Source organism: Schistocerca serialis, chromosome 2 (assembly GCF_023864345.2).
Source record: "Schistocerca serialis cubense isolate TAMUIC-IGC-003099 chromosome 2, iqSchSeri2.2, whole genome shotgun sequence".
Lineage (NCBI taxonomy): Eukaryota > Metazoa > Arthropoda > Insecta > Orthoptera > Acrididae > Schistocerca > Schistocerca serialis.
In genome coordinates this window covers 339,501,328-339,517,583 of record NC_064639.1, presented here as the reverse complement: position 1 = coordinate 339,517,583, position 16,256 = coordinate 339,501,328, and positions in this window count along the sequence as shown.

The following is a 16,256-nucleotide window of genomic DNA, read 5'->3' as shown; positions in this document are numbered from 1 at the left end:
AAAAATATACCTTAATCAGCATTGTCTTAACGCCATAGTGCCGAGTCAGTTGCGTTACATAGAGACACAAATTGCTTAAAACTCTGAGGCGTCAGTATGTTTGAGACCTCCTACTCTCATTTCTACATCAAGTGGCAGATAAATTCGAATAATTTTGACGTGCTAATCTCGATATCAAACTGTTTATTTGTCCAATAATTAATGGTTACGAGATTAAAGTATAGTGGGGTTTTGTTTGATTTTAATTTCTTATGTTCTTTAACGTTTAGAATTACTGCGACACATGATGTCCTGGGAAGTAAGATTGGGGCAGAAGTTCTGTTAATTATTGGACTGATCTGTGCGAGCAATGTATTGCTAGCACTTCGTATGTGGGCTGAATGGCAAGAGGCAACAAGGACAGGAAGGCAGGCCTGGAGAAAAGGAAGAGTTCCAGTCAGTTTTCGCTACCAGCAATGAGACCCATCTGTTGGTGTCCGGCCACCTGGCTTCAGGCACCTAGATTTTAAAGGTAGGTAGAGGACATTGTGCCGCTGGGAACAAGACAATAAAATTTGCAATAACTGTATTATACTATTGTGGGTACCCGCATGAAAGGCATGATGTTAGGAAGGATTCCGCTAACAGCTGGTAAATTGTTTTTTATTGAAATACAATCAGTGACCTAAAGTCACATCAACAGGTGCAACAACGCTAATAGATCACAGGAATACCAATCGCTCCTAGCCAAAATTTACCATTCACTGAATATTGACAATACTATGGTATCTTCAGGGCACCCGTGGTCTAGGGATACCGTCTTTGATTAGTAATCAAAACGCCCTCGGCGCCGGCTGCGAACCCCGCCACCAATTAATTTTTGAATAAAAGTCAGCACTGGCGGCCGAAGAAGTCACCCTCGTTCTGCCAACGGCCTTGTCAAAGAGGGTGGAGGAGCGGACAGAGGTTCAGGGCACTCTCTAATCCTTGGCCTGGAATACTTCCCCCAAAGGCGGATGACTCAGCAATGATCAACAGCGTGAGGATGCGGAAGGTAATGGAACCACAGCATTAAAAGAACATATTGTATATCCACAGGACATGTGGCCTATAACTGATACAGTGTCATGATCATTTCTTCATTGGCAAAGGTTTAAAAATAGTCTCCCATTTGTATCTCCTGGAGGGTACTACCAAGGCGGATGAGACCATGAGAGAAAAACTGAATAACCAACGGAATGCAAACGTTCTACGAGCCGGGGCGTGGAAGGTCAGAAGCTTAAACGTGGTAAGGAACATAGGAAAGCTGAAAACGGGAATGCTAAGACTCAAGCTAGATATGGTGGGAGTCAGTGAAGTGAAATCAAAGGAAGACGACGATTTCTGTTCTGACAATGTAGGGTAATATCAACAGCGGTAGAAAATGGTATAACTCGAGTAGGACCTTGCCGTTGGTGAGGAGGCTTGCGTGCCTCAGCGATACAGATAACCGTATCGTAGGTGCAACCACAACGGAGGGGTACCTGTTGAGAGGCCAGACAAACGTATGGTTCCTGAAGAGGGGCAGCAGCCTTTTCAGTAGTTGCAGGGGCAACACTCTGGATGATTGACTGATCTGGCCTTGCAACACTAACCAAAACGGCCTTGCTGTGCTGGTACTGCGAACGGTTGAAAGCAAGGGGAAACTACAGCCGTAATTTTTCCCGAGGGCATGCAGCTTTACTGTATGGTTAAGGATGATGGCGTCCTCTTGGGTAAAATATCCCGGAGGTAAAATAGTCCCCCATTCGGATCTCCGGGCGGGGACTACTCAAGAGAACGTCGTTATCAGGAGAAAGAAATAAAAACTTTGAGGTTCGCCGATGACATTGTATTTCTGTCAGAGACAGCAAGGAACATGGAAGAGAAGTTGAACGAAATGGATGGTGTCTTGAAGGGAGGATATAAGATGAACATCAACAAAAGCAAAACGAGGATAATGGAATGTAGTCGAATTAAGTCGGGCGATGTTGAGGGTATTAGATTAGGAAATGAGACACTTAAAGTAGTAAAGGAGTTTTGCTATTTGGGGAGCAAAATAACTGATGATGGTCGAAGTAGAGAGGATATAAAATGTAGACTGGCAATGGGAAGGAAAGCGTTTCTGAAGAAGAGAAATTTGTTAACATCGAGTATTGATTTAAGTGTTAGGATGTCTTTTCTGAAAGTATTTGTATGGAGTGTAATCATGTATCGAAGTGAAACATGGATGATAAATAGTTTGGACAAGAAGAGAATAGAAGCTTTCGAAATGTGGTGCTACAGAAGAATGCTGAATATTAGATGGGTAGATCACATAATTAATGAGGAGGTGTTGAATAGGATTGGGGAGAAGAGAAGTTTGTGGCACAACTTGACTAGAAGAAGGGATCAGTTGGTAGGACATGTTCTGAGGCATCAAGGGATCACCAATTTAGTACTGGAGGACAGCGTGGAGGGTAAAAATCGTAGAGGGAGACCAAGAGATGAATTCACCAAGCAGATTCAGAAGGATGTAGGTTGCAGTAGGTACTGGGAGATGAAGAAGCTTCCACAGGATAGAGTAGCATGGAGAGCTGCATCAAACCAGTCTCAGGACTGAAGACCACAACAACAACAACGAGTAGGACTCGTTATGAATAAGAAGGTAGGACAGAGAGCGTGTTACGGTGAACAGTTCATGATAGGATTCTTCTCATCAGAATCGACAGCAAACCAACACCGACAACGACATTACAGGTACACATGCCTATGTCGCAAGCTGAAGATGAAGAGACAGAGAAAGTATATGAGGATACTAAACGGGTAATGCAGTACGTAAAAGGAGACGAAAATATAATAGTCATGGAAACTTGGAATGCGGTTGTAGAGGAAGGACTAGAAGAAAAGGTTACCGGAAAATATGGACTTGGTACTAGGAATGAAAGAGAATAAGGACTAATTAAGTTCTGTAATGCATCTCAGCTTGTAACAGCGAATACTCTACGCAAGAATCATACGAGGAGGAGGTATACTTGGAAAAGATTGTAGTTAGATTACATCACGATCAGACAGATATTCTGAAATCAGATACTGGTTTGTGAGTCGTACACAGGAGCAGACATAGACCTAGAACACAATATAATAATGATGAAGAGTAGGCTGAAGTTTAAGAAATTAGTCAGGAAGAATCAATACGGAAAGAAGTGGGATACGGAAGTTCTAAGGAATTACGAAATACGGTTGACGTTCTCTAAGGCTACAGATACAGCAGTATGGAATAGCTCAGTAGGCAGTACAGTTGAAGAGGAATAGACATCTCTTATAAGGGCCATCACAGAAGTTGGGAAGGGAAATATAGATACAAAGAAGGTAACTGCGAGGAAAACATCGGTAATAGAAGACATACTTGGGCTGATCGATGAAAGAAGGTAGTACAAAAATGTTCAAGGAAATTCAGGAATACAGAAACACAAGTCACTTCGGAAATAAATAAATAGGAAGTGCACGGAAGCTAAGGCGAAATGGCTGCATGGAGGAAAAAAAGAAATGACTGTCGAAAGGACTGACTCAACATATACACAAATCAAAACCATCTTCAGTGAATTTAATTGCAATGGCTGACAGATTAGGAATGCGAAGGGAATTCCACTGTTAAATGCAGAGGGGAGAGTGGATCGGTGGAAAGAGTACATTGAGGGCCTCTATGAGAGGGAGGACTTACCTGATAAGGTGACAGAAGAAGAAACCGGAGTCAATAGGAAAGAGATAGGGGATCCACTGTTTAAATCAAAATTTAGAAGAGCTTTGGTAGACTTAAAATCAAATAAGGCAGAAGGGATGGATAACATTGCTTCGGAAATTCTAAAATCATTGAGGGAAGTCGCAACAAAACTATTATTCAGGTCGGTCTGTAGATTCTATGACACTGGCTGTATACTATCAGACTTTCAGAAAAACTTCATCCACACAATTCTGCAGATAGCGAGAGTCGAAAAGTGCGAGAATTATAGCACGATCACCTTAACAGCTCATGCATCCAAGCTGCCGACAGAGGAAAAAAAAAAAGAAATACTGAGTTTAGTATGATCCTGCTGCTACCACAACTTAGCATTACGGTTATATTAACTGCAGATCAAGTTATAATTGTCCATTTTGTAGCGTTTCCAAACGCGCATGGATTTAACATGCGCCAAGGTTCGAGGCATACCCTGCAACACGAGATCCAGAGTGTCAGGGACTGGTGCAAACGTTACGTTATGAAGACAAGACGACAGTTGTGAAGTATAGTATGTAAGTAAGTGCTGTAATGAGACATGTTTAAATCGCTCAAGTAACAGTTGTTCTTAGGAGAACATTATAGTCTGAAAGGGATCAGCGCTCGTAATAGTTAAGTGACAATTGCGTATTTTCCCAATCAAATAGCGAACTTATCTCTCGCACAGAGTGACTGTGGATAATCCTTACCTAAGCAGGAGATATCAGCCACCGTAACATTGTTGTTAATAAGTCTATGAAATTTCTTCGTTGCCATTATATTGCAACACAAGGAAGAACAGCAAATAACAAAATGATGTTGCGCATACACAATACACTGAGGTGACCAACATCATGGTGTAACTCTGAAATCGGTGTCAGACCTTCTTTCGTCCGGCGTAGTGTAGCAGCTCGACGTGGCATGGACTCAACAAGTTGTCGGAAGTCCCCTGCAGAAATATTGAGCCATGCTGCCTCCATAGCCGTCCATAACTGCGAAAGTGTTGCCGGTGCAGGATTTTGTGCACAAACTGACCTCTCGGTTACGTCCAACACATGTTCGATAGAATTTATCTCAGGTGATCTGAGTGGCCATATCATTCGCTCTTACTGTCCAGCATATTCTTCAACCCAGTCACGAACAACTGTTGGCCGATGACACGACGCATTGTCGTCCACAAAAATTACTTCGTTGTTTGGGAACACGAAGTCCATGAATGGCTGCAGATGGTCTCCAAGTACCCGAACATAATCATTTCCAACCAACGATAGGTTTAATTGGACCAGAAAAACCAGTCCAATCCATGTAAACACAGCCCACATCATTACGGAGCCATCACCAGTTTGCACAGTGATTTGTTGACAACTAGAATCCATGGCTCCGTGGAGTTTGAGCCACAATCGATGCCTACTATGAGCTCTTACCAAATGAAATTGGAATTCTGACTACTAGCCCATGGTACCCGGGAAAGGCGCTGCAGGGATGTCGTCCTGTTACAAAGCCACTCACGCCGGTTGTCCGTTGCCATAGCCCATTGAGCCAAATTTCGCCGCACTGTCGTAACGGGCCCGTTCGTCGTACGTCTCGCAGTGATTTCTGCGCTCATTTCGCGGAGTGTTGCTTGTTTGTTAGCACTGACAATTCTACGCAAACGCCACTGCTCTCGGTCGTTAAGTGAAAGCCGTCGGCCACTGTGTTGTCCGCGGTGAAAGGTGATGTCTGAAATCTCGTATTCTCGACACAGTCTTGACACTGTGGATCTCGGAATATTGAATTCCCAAACGATTTTCGAATTGTAATGTGCCATACGTCTAACTCCAACTACCATTCCGCGTTCGAAGTCTGTTAATTCTCGTCGTGCCTCCATAAATCACATCGGAAACTTTTCCAAATGAATCATCTGAGCAGAGATGACAACTCTGTCGAGGTACTGCGCTTGTATACCTGGTGTAAGCGATACTGTCGCCATCTGTATATGTGTAATTCGCTATCCCATGACTTTTGTCACCTCAGTGTGTACAAGAAAGACACGTGATTGCCGGCCGCGGTGGCCATGCGGTTCTAGGCGCTCCAGTCCGGAGCCGCGCTGCTGCTACGGTCGCAGGTTCGAATCCTGCCTCGGGCATGGCTGTTTGTGATGTCCTTAGGTTAGTTAGGTTTAAGTAGTTCTAAGTTCTAGGGGACTGATGACCACAGACGTTAAGTCCCATAGTGCTCAGAGCCATTTCAGATCACAACCACACTGACACACACTTGAAATTCGAAACCTCGGCTCAAATAAATCAGAAACTATTCACTTAATTGCATTGAAATGAATTTACTTAAGACCATAATTACTTTAAATTAGCATTATGTAAAGAAAAAAGCAAGTTTACTCACCATTTTTCCTCTGCAGTGAAGCTGCGAAGCAGTGTTGCAAATATACAAAAGCATTCGTAACATGTCCCATAGTGCTCAGAGCCATTTGAACCATTTTTGACACGTGATTAAATTTGTGTGGGATTTGCCCTCTATGGCAGCAACAACGGCTGCACACCGGCTGGGAGTTTGGTCGAGCTGCTTGTATGACTTATGGGAACATCATTTCAAGCTGCTTTAATCATTTTGAGTCACCAGTCTTCTGACTGGTTTGATGCGGCCCGCCACGAACTCCTCCCAGAGTAGTACTTGCAACCTACGTCCTCAGTTATGTGCTGGATATATTCCAATCCCTGTCTACCTCTACAGTTTTTCCCTCTACAGCTCCGTCTAGCTGATTTCGTACCACACGTCCTATCATCCTGTCCCTCTCCCTGTGAATGTTTCCCACATATTCCTTTACTCTCCGATTCTGCACACAGCCTTCTCGTTTCTTACCTTATCAGTCCACTCAATTTTCAACATTCGCCTGTAGCACCACATCTCAAACGCTGCGATGCTCTTCTCTTCCGGTTTTCCCACAGTCAATGATTCACTACCATACGATCCGTTCTCTAAACGCACATTCTCAGAAATTTCTTCCTCAAATGAAGTCCTATGTTTGATACCAGTAGACTTCTCTTGGCCAGGGATGCCCTTTTCACCAGTGCCAGTCTGTATTTTATGTCCTCCTTGCTTCGTCCGTCATTGGTTAGTTTGCTGCCTAGCTAACAGAATTCCTTAACGTTTAATTCGTAACCATCAATCATGATGATAAGTTTCTCGCTGTTGTCAATTCTGCTACTTCCATCCGCAGCTCGTGGTCTAGAGCCTATCGTTGCTGCTTCTGGATCACGGGGTCCCGGGTTCGATTCCCGGCCGGGCTGGGAATTTTCTGTGCCCGGGAGCTGGGTGTTTGTGTTGTCATCATTTCATCATCATCATCATCATAATCATCATTCATGTCAGTTGCTCGATTGGACTGAGTTGAACATTGGACTGTTTAAAAATTGGGACATTGTACGGGCGATGATGACCGCGCAGTTGAGTGCCCCACAAACCAAACATTATTATCATCATCATCATCATCATCATCATCATCTGCTACTTCTCATTACTATCGTCTTTCTTCGATTTACTCTCTGTCCATATTCTCTACTCATTCAACTCTATACCAAAGTTCATAAAACGTATCACTGGCGAGTGGCGAGTGGCGAGTGCAGTACCTCAACTGCTGAGAGAGCTGGAGAAAGAGTTGGCAAAGCCAACAATCTAACAGCCTCTGTATCGAAGGAGGTCATCAAAGGATGCGTAACACACGGTCTCATTGAAAGGAAATGTCAAGGAGATCTCAAAGATAGGGGCGCATCGACCGGCCTGTAAACTTGGGATATGTAATGGCTGCTGTCCAAATTTCGGCAATGAGATCGAGAGGAGGACCAGTGGCATCATACTACGTTATGTGCCCGTATGACAATGTCGAATGCAACCTAGAAACGTTTGTTGTCTTCGAGTTTTACGCATACATATACATCCATCGCAATGCTTAACGTATAATCGAGATTCGTCTGAGAAGACAACTTGTTGCCACCCCTGTCTCTAGTGTTGCTGCTGGAAGAGCCACTGTCGGCTCGCGTCTTTCTGATGCAGTGTAAGAGAAACCGCAGAAATGGTCTACGTACTGACAGTCGGTGGTGCAGCAGACGTCACCGTGGTGTCGATCTGAATATTTGTCTTGCTACAAACAAATCCATTCCTTGCCCCAAAGTACAGGGTCTGGACAGAAACATGAAAACATCACAAACACGACACATTGCCATCCCTAATAGAGTGTAGGCATAAAATGCAGCTTCCAGACGTCTCGGAACGGATAAATACAGGCCCTGTGTGGTTTTTAAGTGAGTCTTATAGCACGCTTCCTGCAAAATAGTGGTTAGTTCAGATAATGGCGATGGAGGTGGATACCGACCACGCACCTTCCTCTCAATAATATTGAGATCTAGCGAATGTATTGGCTAGGGAGATGCAACAATTCGGGAGTCCTGTGTCTTGGAACACGTCACTTGGGAACGAACATCGTACCAAGAGAAGGACCAGATCTGCAAAAACTATCACATATTCCTTGGCAATAACGCGACCACCGAGCGAGTTGTCAGCACACTGGACTCGCATCCGGGAGGACAGGGGTTCAGACCCGCGTCCTGCCATCCTGATTTAGGTTTTCCGTGATTTCCCTAAATCACTTCAGGCAAATGCCAGGACTGTCCTTTGAAATGGCATGGCCGACTTCTTTCCTCATCCTCCCTAATCCGATGGGACCCACAACCTCGCTGTTTGGCCCACTCCGCCATATTAACCAACCAACCAATAATGCGACCTTGCAGAGTAGCCATGGGGCCCATGAATACCACGATATGGTTGTCCAGATCATCACCGAGCCCCTCGTATGTTTTACACTTGGGACGTAAGCTCGGCCAGAACTTTCAAGTAGTGTAAAACAAGATTCATGCTGCCAAATGACATCGGTCAACAGTCTATGTTTTATGGTTTGGGCACCACGTTTTCCTGTTACAGGAATTTGCATAAGCGATGAGTGGTTATGGAATTCCAATTAGTGCTGCAGTTCCCTGCTTAAGGAGCCCCCTTTGTGTTGTTTTGGTGCTGACAGGGTTCAGTTCTGCAGTGACTTTTAATGCTGTCGAACTCTTATTTTCTGTCACAGTCCTTTTCAGTGACCGTTTGTCACGGGCAGTCGGAACACACTTTCACCCACGTTCCAACGTAGCGGATGATGTTTTTCCTCTTTCCCTGTATGCTGTATAAATCTTCGATACCTAGCGTTTTGAAACACCAAATACTTCTGCTGCCTTGGTTACGGAAGAACCCCCCGTAAGAGCATCAACAATTTGCCCAAATTCGAATTCACTTACTTCCGACATAGGCACTAACAAATATACAGAACACTATTCGGACCACAAGTGATATTCGGAACGTAATGAAATCGCGCAGGTGTAACTGTATAAACTGTGGGATCGGCTAGTCTCTGCAATTATGTTCAAGCATGCATTTCTCGGCGTTTTTCCGTATTTTTGTCCAACCCTTGTGTGACGCAGCCTTACAACCCGGAAAGTCTAGAGAAAAGTATGTCCGTCCTCACCCGTGCTTGACGTGTCTAGACATTAGATGGCGCTGAGTTTGGCCCTTCTCACCCCATCGATTCGATCGATTCGATAGTCGCATGGCAGACGTGGGATCCCAACCAACGCGAGCGCTAGTATCGCGGAACGATAACTGCAGACTTGATAATCCGTGATCCTCCTGCTGTCAAAATCGTACACGTTGATCGTGGACATTTCTCCGTCTTCCGCGATTTCTCACAAATATTCGACTGAGATTTCCGACTGGGAAAGTCGCCGCGTGGTCTTTTCTTATATGCATGATGTAAATGGCATTAATCGTACCCAATTTATGTGGTTTCATTGGAAGAAATGCCAATTGTTTCAGTATCCAAGCATGTAGTACGTTTCAGGCCAATTTTATGTTCGGCGTATGCCGCCTTCGTGGCGTTGCAGTTTTGATTGGCAGCAGTGTAGACCGTGAAGAATGAAAATTCCACTTTCTCATTGCTCAGTCACCAGTTTAAGACAGCAGTATTAACTGCATTAAATTATTGCATATTTATGACATAAATGTAAGGAATTACCGTTTGGGGGAACAGTACTCGCTGACTGGCCACTTTTAAGTGCTTTACTACAGTCCAAAGGCAAATACTTTTCAATTCACGAGTTCCGTCACTTCGTTGCCGAGCTACTGAAGACGGCGAAGTGTTTTCCACAAAGTACAAAAATGCGACTGTTGTTTGTATAATTACTTTTGTGCTTTCTTATCAGTGTGTCATACGAGGATGTCCTCAGCGGTATTTGATGTGATTTAGATGCACATAATAAAGCATATTTCTAGAAATATTCTGTATTGTTGTTTTCAATGATGTTCGTAGTTCAAACATTACGCGTTTAATTGTGTTGTTAGATTAGTGTTCTTAATTTGAATTGCTGATTATGTTCTTCTTCAGGGTGTATCCGTGTAGCGATATGATACTATAATTCTGCAATTATTCATTGCTACTTGATAGCCGTTTGCAAAAGACCTACTGTAACACAAAATTTAGTATGCTCACGAACACGAAATTGGTATTGAAATCCCTTGATTGTTCCCGTTTTGTGAGTAAAAACTGTGGAATGTGCTTGTGAAATCTCAAAAAGGTCTTGCCTATCAGTGTCATTACAATTCTCAATTGTTTGAATTTTATTCTGAATTAACTCATTAGTATCAAATGCGCCATCAATATCATCCCTGTCAGTACTTTCAGAGTGATACTTAGTGTCAAGTTCCGTCGAAAATTCCATACTGTTGTCTAACAGGAGGTAAAGCCGATTAATTTCATCGTCATGGTTTGAGAGCCAATCTTCAAATTTCAAAGCTATTGACTTACCTTCTTTCTCTAAACTTATTTCAGCATCGTGAAAGTTTAAGATTGCTTTGTATTCATTAAAAAAGTCTACTCCCAATATAATTTCCGTCGACAATAATGGGACAATAAGAAAGTTCATAGAGAAGCTGTGGCTTTGACAACAGAATTCTAAGTTGGTTTGTTGGCGTACATCTACACTTTTTCCAAAGATTACACCTTGTAATTAATCTTCCGTAACGGAAGTGTGGGGCAATCGTTAGATTTGTTGCATTTGCTAAAGACTGTTTCACTAATTACTGAAATGGGACTGCCAGAGTCAAGTACTGCCGTAAATTTTACGTCATTTACTGTAATGTGAATCACAGGATATGCAATATTGTTATGTTTTACGTCGTGTTCCTGGAGTAAGATGTCCCTAATGTCTTCCATTTTTACGTAATTACTAGCTACGGCAGCTGCATCGTCAGTTTCATAAGTACGTTTTGTGGCTGCCAGCGGTATGAATCATTGCCTATTGTCTCTTTGATGGCGCGCGTCGTTATTGGGATTTGGAGACCCAACTTCTATAAATTCACCTTGTCGAGAGGGCCCTGCCCTGTTGGAATCTCGCCAGTTCTGATACAATTCAGGTCTGTCGTTACGATCATATCGTCTGTCGTCATGTCGGTAGATTCCATGGTTTCTTTCTTGTCGGTCACATGGTGGAGAATTTCTCCCAGAATCGTAACTACGCGCTGGACCGTTGTGTCTAAAGTTATTCTGTCTCCCTTGATAATAATTATTTTGGTTTCCATACTGTCTGTTTCTCTGATTGTCTCTGTGATAGTCACTACCATGGAGAGGTGATCTTTCCCTGTAATTATTACTACTCTGCCAACGGTTGTCATACGGGTGGTGTCTGTTTTGGTCACGATTTGTGTTGTGAGAATAGCCTTGTCGTGTCCAGTTATTATTTCTTTCATCGCGGAATTGCGACGGATGTGACCTGTAATTGTTGTGTTCCTGTTTTCGCGTTCTGCGATTGTCAGTGTCAATTTCTAATTCTTGTAAGAGTCCCTGAATAGCTTCAATGTCGTCTTTGCAACGTCCGGCCAAAATAATATGTCGTAAATGTTCAGGCAATTTTATTAAGCAAATGCGGATGAATTCTGAGGGGCTGTATGGGTTTGACAGGTACTGATTCTTGTGCAACATGTCTTCAAAATATTTCACAAGACCGGAAAATTCAGATTGTTCGAAATGTTTCATCATTATGATGCTATGTTTTACTCGGTCTTGTGTAGCTTGAGACCAGTATGCTGAGAGGAAGGCATGATAAAATTCTCCTTCACTGTGGCAATCGTGAATGACCGATCGCATTCTTACAGCTGGTTCATTCTCTAAATAGCCACACATAAATTCTAATCTGTGCTCTAATGACCAGTTGGGAGGAAAACAATGAGAGAATTGATGGAGCCAGGCTTGTGGATGAATGTCGTTGCCAGAATTCTTAAATGTTTTGAATTTACGTGTAGTAATGAACAGCTTATAGTCAAAATCATCATGTCGGCGAGTCGCATGTCGGTCATTGTTACGTCGTTTCGGCGGTTCCATCTCAAAATTCGGTGTACCTTGCTAATTTGTTTCATAATTTCCGAAGTGCCCTGAGTTATTATTTTGTGGCTGTTCCGTATTTCTATGTCCCTCTTCCCGTATTGGAGCGCGAGTGTCCTCTGAAATACGTAATTCTTGTATTACCTGTGTCAGCTGAACTTGTACTTCCCTGATTTCTCTTTGGTGTTGCGTATTAATTTGATTCTGATTTTGTTTGAATTTCCTAATTTGTTCGCACTCTTCTGTGTCATTAAAGACTACCGGTTTTGTGCCATTCAGATTATCATCTACCTTCGTAGATAAATTATTTAGCTGACCCGAAAGTTCAACTACTTTCTCTGATAATGATCTAATTTCCTCCATGTGTCTTTCTGAACCAATTTTCAGAATATCTACTGTGTCTTTTAAGTTTTCCTGAGTTTTTGCAAGTTGCATAACCGAATCGGTAGATGCAACTGAGTCACTTTTAGCTTGCAAGGTGTCGTGATTTTCATGAACTACAGTTTGCAGTTCCTTTATGGTTGCTTTGTGATTCTGTAATGCGTTTTCATGACGCGAAAAAATAGGTTGGAAATGCTCACAAATTTGTGTTTTTACGTCATTACAGACTTTTTGACATTTCGATTCGATTTTATGTAACTCAGTAGTTAAATTGGTTGGATGGTTGGTTTGGGGAAGGAGACCAGACAGCGTGGTCATCGGTCTCATCGGATTAGGGAAGGATTGGGAAGGAAGTCGGCCGTGCCCTTTCAGAGGAACCATCCCGGCATTTGCCCGGAGTGACTTAGGGAAATCACGGAAAACCTAAATCAGGATGGCCGGACGCGGGATGAGCCGTCGTCCTCCCGAATGCCAGTCCAGTGTCTAACCACTGCGCCACCCCGCTCGGTCAGGAGTTAAATCTTCACGTGTTTGTTCAAGTGTGGTGTCTAACTTTTGAAGATTTTGTTCCATTGCGTCTAAATGTTGCTGTGTTTGTCTCTGGTGTTGTTCCATTGTGTCTAACTTTTGAAGATTTTGTTCCATTGTGTCTAACTTTTGAAGATTTTGTCCCATTTGTTTCTGATTTTGTTCAAGCGTTGTGTCTAACTTTTGAAGATTTTGTTCCATTGTGTCTAACTTTTGAAGATTTTGTTCCATTAATAACAATGCAGTGGTGTCTGAAACACGTTCCTCTGTGCTTTTCGGCAGTGAAGTTGCACCGGCAATATTCACATTTTGACAAGCAGAAAATGTGTCTTGACTTATTTGAGAAAACGGTGAGGACCCAAAACCTGAATCTGCAGTAGCTGCAAAATTGTGTCCTGGCATTCCCGATTCCTGAGGCGGGCTGTTGCCGACCGATCGATCGATAATGCTTCCCTGTTCACTAATTGTTTCACTGTCTACACCATTGTTTGCCGCCCGCTCCATTTCCCTATGCACAATTACCAAATTACTACTTTAAACATTAGTTAATTCATTACATGGTGGCGCTAACACACTGCTTTCGTCTTCACTGTCATTTCTCAGTTTACTTTGGAGCCTAGTATTACGTTTTTCACACGCCATTATTGTCACAATATTTCACACGACAACACAGAAAAGCACAATTTGAATAGCACAATAAGAAAGCACATTAACATAGCATTGAAAATGATATCTCGTTAATTGCAAGCGCAGCTGCGAAATACTTGGTGCAAATCTACATGCATGCCACAACTGTTTTACTGTACAAGAATGAAAAACTACAACTACAAAGGAAATTCTCTCTACAATTACGCGCTAGCAATAAACAAAAGCTACACTAATTACACAAACTGCAAGAAAAAATCAGAAGATTACAGTGAGGTATCCTCGGCTAAGGGTCGACATATGAAACGTCCCCTTAGAAAAATTACTGACACACAATATTTTTTTTTGGAGCAACGCAATCTGACTTTCAAAAATCCCTACAAAAGAATATCCCTGACTAACAATAACCTGTATATTTCATGAATCACTTACCTCACTAAAATCTTCGTTACTCGAACTACTGCAATACAGCGAGCGCCACTACTGCCAGCTAAATAAAAGATTCAAACTACGGAAGGCACTAACTACTGACAGGCATAGTTAGCAAATGAAACATTTTAATTGAGAACAAACAATGTATTTACCTTAATAGTCATAATATATATAGCAGTTCATGACATACAGTCTTACAAATTTCAAAACTCCGCCATCTCTCTCCCCACATCCACCACTGCTGGCGGCTCACCTCCAACTGCGCAACGCTACGCGCTGTTCGCATCCAGCTGCCGCTGCCCAACACTACAGTGGCAGCCAACAATGCAAACTAGCCACAGACTGCACACAGCACAGCCAGTGATTTTCATACAGAGCGCTACGTAACGTTGCCAATAAGAAAACATAAACAGCCTACTTACATTTACAGTGCTTCGAAGGGGAACGTTAAGTCCTGAGGCACACTTGTTACACAGAAGCAAGATGAAATTCAGTATCAGGCAGCAGCTTTACATCTTCCCTCGTCGTACAGTAACTCTCAGTCATACAACACAGCACTTCATCGCATTCTCACAATAACAGTCAGTTAAAAAATGGCACACTATCCAGTGATGGGCGGAAGGCAATGGCAAATCCTCGTTGATACCTATAATTATTGACAAAAGCTCATGTGTTTCCCGTTTTGGTGTCTTAACTGCGGCTAACGATATCAGTTCAAAAAATTTAACTAAACCGAGAAGAGTAGTTATTACAAAGTGGAGCAAATGTGTTTTTACGCGTCCTGATTGTCAAAATATAGTCAAGATACTTCGGATTCATACATTTATATTAAAAAATAGCTTCATTTTGTTGACGCGTATAAAGGAAAACATTATACATATTTTACCAACATTCGACATCCAACAGGTGTTAGAGGAATATGTGTAGTGTTATCTTAATAACAATTAACTTTTTTATTTGGAACTACGAAACTTAAGCAAAAGTAGGAAAAGTCAGCTAGTGATGTGAGGGACGTCGTGGTTCCACGAACCACGATCATTGCTATCCAAACTAGGCGTGACTTATTCAGCTAAGATACCCATCCCATCTGTCCGATAGTCTAAAAGCGTTTAATTATCAAACAGAAGAGGCGGCTGGGGGGGGGGGGGGGATATTAATGCTACACATTTTCTTCCTGGTTATCGACTTTTATAGTAATTATAACGTGAACGGTAACAAATTTTTTAAATAAAAGTATAATACAGAAAATTATGAGGGTTTGTTGTTAATACTGGGTACGGTACTCGATTTCTCTTGCAGGGTCACTTTCTTTGCTAATTTGTACGTAGCCTGGTTCCACTTTCCAGAAGGCTGACCGAGCGAGGTGGCGCAGTGGTTAGCACACTGGACTCGCATTCGGGAGGACGACGGTTCAATCCCGCGTCCGGCCATCCTGATTTAGGTTTTCCGTGATTTCCCTAAATCGCTCCAGGCAAATGCCGGGATGGTTCCTCTGAAAGGGCACGGCCGACTTCCTTCCCTGTCCTTCCCTAATCCGATGAGACCGATGACCTCGCTGTTTGGTCTCTTTCCCAAAAACCAACCAACCAACCAGAAGGCTGCACGATAAACATGTATGGCCGTTGTTACAAATGATAGTTTGAGTTTAATTGTCACGGTAAAGTTTAGTGTCTGTGTTTATTTCGTATGCACTAGTGAAAATTATTCACGACAGTGAAAAAGAGAACGAAAATATAATTATGCAGTCAACTGCTTTTGTCGTCACAAAATCACATCCAGTAACAATAACAGGGGAACTTTAACAACAGCAAACCTTGATAAATAACGTCGTATACCAGTACCGCTAACACTACGCTGAGTTCACCACGAATCAGCAAAAGCCAGAGTCTATTGAAGACTTTGCCAGAGACCACGTGGTATACGTAACTCGTCTGCCTCCGTTGTCAGCCACAATTTGCTGTAGATTCATGTGACAGAAAAACTGCTGTTCACAACCAAATGAGTAGAACCGTTAACCTATGTCAGTCACTACGCGCGCACTTTTAGGTGTTACTTCATACTATCTTCATAGTGTAC